The following is a 6,218-nucleotide window of genomic DNA, read 5'->3' as shown; positions in this document are numbered from 1 at the left end:
ACTGCGCATTTATCTAAAAGAAAAATGCAAAGTGACTTAGAACAGGGGTCCCCACCCCCGGGCTGCAGACAGGTATCAGCTGTGGCCTGTTAGGAACCTGGCTGCACAGCGGGAAGTTATCAGCAGGCTGGTGAGTGAAGCTTCATCCAAGCTTCATCCGTATTTGCAGCCGCCCCCAGCACTAGCATCACTGCCTCAGCTCCACCTCAGATCATTAGGCATTAGATTCTCATGGGAGCACCGGTCCCTGGTGCCAAGAAGGTTGGGGACCGCTGACTTAGAAGAGCCACTTGAAGAGCCTGCTGTTTTTCAACCAGCAGAGATTTAATTCCTTGAATGGGAGAATTGTTTGTTGTTTGTGTTCGATTTTGTTTTGCTTTTCATCAGGCAAAAACAGGTGCTTGCGAGCAAGCCGAATCCAGTTCCAGAGAAAGGAAGAAAACTACCTTTCTGCCTCCCTCAGTGGTATAGGTGAAGGAACCCAGCTAAGGAAACTGGCCTCACGCCATATAGGGTCCAGGCATTCTCTCTTTTCATCTAAGTCCCAGCTTCGCTGGGTCTTCGCGTGATTAAAGAGATAACACCTGCGAAACCGTCTGAGCGACGGTGCTCCGCTTCTTCCATTTTGTAGAAAACAGATGCTTAGAGAAGTGGCCTGACCGAGTGCACACGAGTAATGATAATACGCAGCGTTAAAAACACACGAGGTACGCTGACTCCCGATCCAACGCAGCAATACTGCCTGCCCTCTCTGTTCACTCGCTCATTCATTCATTCACCCATTACGTGGCCCAGGCGTTCTGCTAGGCACAATTATTCTCACGGAACGTGCAGTGAAAGGGCGATCTGAGGCAAGAAAACCTAATTATGGTAATCACGGTATTACGTGATTAGCGACACGATAGGGGAAGCGGAGGTTGCTGTGAAAGCACCCAGAGGGGCACCTGAGCCCCGACAGGAGGCAGAAGGGGAGGACTTACAGGAGGAGGAAGCTTCTGAGCTGAGATGTGAAGCTGGAGAAGGAAGCAAAGTGAAAGCGGGAAGGGAGGACAGGAAAGAGAATTGCAGGAAGGGAGAACCACGTGAGCAAAGGCCTAGAATTAAGAAACTCTATTTACGTAACCCGAAACTCCATGACGAGTAGGAAGACAGGTATTTAATAATAACGGTAAGAACAATGCTAGAAATTACTGAGCCTACTTATAGGATAAACATATACCAAGAGGCCTACGGAAAAGCCAGAGAGGTAGACAGATGACACGGCACTAAGAAAGGCCAGGGGAGCGAGTATTTCAAGGGGAAGGAAGTGGCCGCCGTGTTCCAGTGCCACTCACAGGTCCCGCTAGATACAGCGTGAGAAGTGGTCATTAGATTCAGTGACGAGATTCGGCAACCCCCAGCAGGAACAGGCTTAGCGGTGTGATGGGGGCCTCAGCCATCCTGTGGTAAATACAGTGGAGAGTGGGGGGGGAGAGGAAGCAGAAAGAATTCATTTCAAAGTCTCTTGCAAGAAGGGAAGAAAAAGATCAGACAGCACAGCAGGAAGGAAGTCGCAGGTGAGAAAAGAGGGTTTTTTATTCTTTTGGGTTGTTTGGGTTTTGGGTTTTCTTTCTTTCTTTCTTTCTTTCTTTCTTTCTTTCTTTCTTTCTTTCTTTCTTTCTTTCTTTCTTTCTTTCTTTTCTCTCTCTCTCTCTCTCTCTCTCTCTCTTTCTTTCTTTTTCTTTCTTTTTTGTAAGACAGTCTTGAGTATGTTTAAATGTTGATCTAGTCAGAAAAGACCTGTCGAGCAGCATTGACGTTAAAGGAAAGTGTTTACTTGACAAAATGTTGCCCCTAGGAAGACAGAACAGAATTATGGTGGAGGGCAAGAGGCGAGGCTGCGTGTGAATGCAGGGAATTTTCTAGTTTGGGTGCATGAAAAAGGAGTTCCTATCCCATGTCAGCTGGAGAGGGTGTAGGACCAAGGGGTAGCAGGGTTTTAGTTTTATTGATTTATTTAGGATCTGGGGCAGGGAGTTTTATTTATTTCCCACACGCCATGTTTTCTGCTGGGAATTTCACAGACACCAGCTCAATTTCTTTTCACAACGCTGATCCGTAGATAGTATCGCTCTCATTTTCCACAGGAAGAAACGAAAGCTTACAGAAGTTGGAGAAATTTCCCAGGCGCAGAGCTGGCGAGAAGAGCCAAGTTTCCCTACTGGGTCCATCTGATGCCAGAGCAAGAAATTTCCGTAGCTTCTGACAAATGTTTCAGCAAGAGCAAAGGAAGAGAGAGAGTAAAGATGCGAAAAATAGGATCTAGGAAAGGCAAATTCTAGAGAAGGAGGGAGAGGGGTCAAGAAGTGGAAGAACTTGTCTTCCTTAAAATCAAAAGGAGAGAAAAAGAAAGGGGGGTGGAAGACAATAGAGAGAGATGGTCAGGGAAGGGATGTATTGGAGGTGAACAGCAAGTCGAACGGCCTTGACCTTCTTTATAAATTTGGGGTGCAGGCCGTCTGCCTCCACGTGCTAGGTTTTGGGGATATGGTATGAGTAAACCAGATGAAGTCGCCGCCTCACAGAACTAGCAAGGTAATCTAGTGTAACAGACAGTAGCAATCATTTAAAATGATGTATCGAATAATCACATGTGCAGTGTGTGCTGTAGTGGGGACACATGTAAGAATGGAAAGAGTTTGGAGCAGCTACTTTGGAAAAATTAATAAGAAGGTAGGAAAAGGGCAAACAATTATAAGGATGTAGATTTTAGTTCCTGGGGAGGGTTATGACACACCAGGAAGGGAGCAAGAACTTTTAGTTTTGGGGTACACCCATCATTCAAAGAGAAGAGCACCAGTTCCAGGCTAGTAAATATACCTTGAACTTGGAGAAGAGCAAGGATTTAGGACCTGGCAGATGTAGGACAAAGAAGAAGGGGAGAAGGATAAACAGGAGGTTCAAAAAAACGTTGAAGGGAGAAATTTTAAAAACAACCACCACAGGCATTTAGTGACCGCTTACTTTGGGCCAGGCACCGCACCAAATGCTTTCTGAACCTTATTGCATTTGCTCCTCACAGCAAAGTGATAGCATTGGTCCTGATATTTTTGCCATTTCGTGGAGAGAAAAATGGAGCTCAGAGAAGTTAAGCAACGTGCCCAAGGTCACACAGGTAGTGAGTGGCAAGGACGCCAAACTACGAAGCCAACATTCTTATGCGAGACGGCGGTCCAGTCTCTGCACAATGGCAGGGCCCACTGGATGCACGCTGGAGTGGAGGGAGCGACTGCCAGCACAGCGCCAGACGAGGAGGCCATGAGTAACACCATGGAGGGTGATGTTTCTAGGAATGATGACAACAGATGGATGAGGCAGGGAGAAAGTGAAAAGTCACTGAGGAAGGCGGAGGAGTATCTGAGAATAGAAAAACAGCGCAGAGGCAGGGATGGGCATGGGCAGCAGAACTCGAGTGAATAGTACCGAAGGCAGCTGGCACTGTCTCGGTAGGGACGGGGACTTGGAGCAAAATGTCTGGTGAACTCACAGCCAGCTCATGATTATCTGGCAGCTTTTCGGAGACAGCCTACCGAGCCCTGCCCGTCCCACCTGGGGTGGAAGAGCCACTGTCTCAGTCGGGACCACCGGTTCTGCTCAGAGGCAGCCCCATAATTAGCTCTATGACCTTGGACCGCACGTTCAGCATGACTGAGTCTCGCCTGTGAAATGAGAGAGTTGGATCTTCACTCTCCCAGATGGAGCGTCGTAACATCAGACACAACTCTCAGCCGACGGTTTGATAGCCTTCTCTTCATCGACATCATCACATTATATATCGATCAAGGACTTGCCCCAGGCCAAGTTCTATGCTGTCCAATCGACATATATCAGCCCACTTCATCCTTAAGCCAACCCTATTATCAAGGCAGAGTCAGACAGCCTGGGTTTGAGTCCTGCGCAACCTTGGAAAAGTGCCTTAACATCTCAGAGCCCAGGTCTTCTCATCTTGGAAAGTTTAAGTTAAATGTCTATGGTCATGTGGCCAGTAAAGGGTAGAAAATGGATTTAGACTCATCTAGGTGACTTCAGAGCCACTTAGCCTGTCTTTCCTCTGGGGACCCATGTTATCATTTCTCCAAAACAAGGATGGACATTGACCCCAAATCAGACAACCATGCTGAAAGAAGACCACAGCAGAACAAACGTGTCATCTGACTCACAGGGCTGGGGATTCTCCCGTAGGAGGACACCTCTGCCATCAGCTTCTCTCAGGCCACTAGGTACCACAGATAACCTGGAATCTGCCTAAACTCTCTTACTTCCCACAGCGCTGAGACCCACTCTAAGCATCATTCTCAAGATGCTGTGTCTTGTCACAGAGCAGACAGGCACATGTGCCAACTATGGCCTGGGGATGCTGCAAAAGCATGGCTCAATGACCTTGTAAAGCAGGCGGCCTCCTTCCAAAATATGGCCACCGCATTTCCAGGGCAGATTTTGGAAGGAGTGGGAGGGGAACCAAAGCAAATATGACATTTGCCATTAGCCTGGGATTTCAAGAGAAGAGCTCGAGGCAAACTAGGGACCGAGGGGAGAACGGCATGGGAGGGCCTGGACCTGAGCCACAGCAGCATCTGGGTAAAGATTGCGTCAAAGACTCCGAAAAACATACCGAGCCTTGCACAGACTGGCCTGCGGCAGCCCTAATCCTCTCCTTGCCCACCCTCCTCAGCCCCAACCTCCCCGCTCCCTTTCATATGTCCAGGGCGGGCTCTGAGCAAGGCAGGCATGGAGGACTCAGTGCAAAGAGAATCTTCACCAGGGAACAATGGAAGTGAAAAAGGGGTAGAAAGCCTCTGACTGCTGCAGGACCCCTGCCCCTTCCTCAGAGCAGATGGCCTCAGGGGGCTTCTGTATGCAGACCACTGGTCCCCCACCCGACCCACCGTTCCTGCTTATGTGACCTAGCAAAGGAACCCTAGGGAACCCGAGCCGGCAGGATCTCTCCCCGTCTGTGGTTTCTCCTTCCTTCTATCACTTTCTCCCTCTGCTCAGCAAGATTTTCATCTGGTCCCCTCCCTGACCCCTCAGCATCTTTCCCTGGCTCTCTCCATTTTCTTCTGTCCTCTGTCCATTTTCACCCCCTTTTCCATCTTTCCCCTTCTCTCCACCAGGACCCGCCCCTTTTGCTTGTTCTTAAACTGGAGTTGGTTCAAAATGCAGGATGCTGGTTTATCCCTGAAAGGCTCATCTGCATCTACTGGCGTCTCTCAGTGTTTACTGCCTTGCTTAGCTGTACTTCCTTTGCCGGGGCCCTGATTCACCCCCTCCATGCACCCCAGATGCTGCTCTGTCCCCTCCACCCAGGGAACTGGAGTCCCCCCTTCACCAACCCCATAGACAGGGGGACAGAGTGACTTCTCTCTGATGCCTGAAGCTATTCTGCCTGGGATTGTGTCCTGACACACACTAGCTAAGTGCGGCCTTGGGCAAGATGCTAGCCTCTCTGCGCCTCGGTTCTCTGTCAGTGAAGTGAAGGCCTATCAGCACTTGCTCTGTGGAGCAGTGGGGACGATCCTGTTTCCATAACCCCTGTAAACAGCGCACACAGCCTGACACTCAGACGGTGAGTGTTCCATACGTGTTGGTGACCATTATGCCGGCACTTCAGAGGTTTAAGGAGTTATCACACAGAACATGACATGCATTACACCAAAAAACAATCTTGGTCACTTAAAGGTGGTGAACAGTTCATGAAATTGGAAGAGAAACAGGAGGATCTGCCTTTTTTGCATTTCACTTTGGTTTTCTTTGTAGGACCCTCTAAGAAGTCCAGGCTCTAAAAACATTACCACGTTTTTTGAGATTAGCATCTATCTAGTCGCAGAAGGGAAAGGCTTGTGTCCAGAATTCCTGGAACACTGGGCAGAATATTGGCGTCCTACTGAGCATGCGCACAACCTCCAAGAACACATCCCGTGGCCGCGCACGCTGCCTGCCGCCGGCATTCTCCCTATGGTTCTTTGATGCAGGGTGCTTACATAAGGAAGGAAATTGGGTCACTATGAATGAGCAGTGCAGCTGGTGCAGCAGGGAGGGCGGCTTAGGTAACAGTTCAAGGTCCAGGAGCCCTGATTTAGCTGGCATCGGGGGTGGGCTTAAGCCTAGCTCAGTTCCTGGCTTTGGAAAAATACAAGATCACAAGAATAATTTTTTTTTTTTTTTGAGCTCACTGTTTA

General features: G+C 49.0%; 1 protein-coding gene across 3 annotated transcripts in view; it reads right to left on the bottom strand.

Moving 5' to 3' along the window:
- Window positions 1-6,218, bottom strand: part of RGS8 (regulator of G protein signaling 8) — a 22,213-nt gene that overhangs the window by 2,710 nt on the left and 13,285 nt on the right. The window lies entirely within an intron of this gene.

The sequence above is a fragment of the Pteropus alecto genome, unplaced genomic scaffold (assembly GCF_000325575.1).
Source record: "Pteropus alecto unplaced genomic scaffold, ASM32557v1 scaffold101, whole genome shotgun sequence".
Lineage (NCBI taxonomy): Eukaryota > Metazoa > Chordata > Mammalia > Chiroptera > Pteropodidae > Pteropus > Pteropus alecto.
This window is presented reverse-complemented; position numbering and strand designations above follow the sequence as displayed.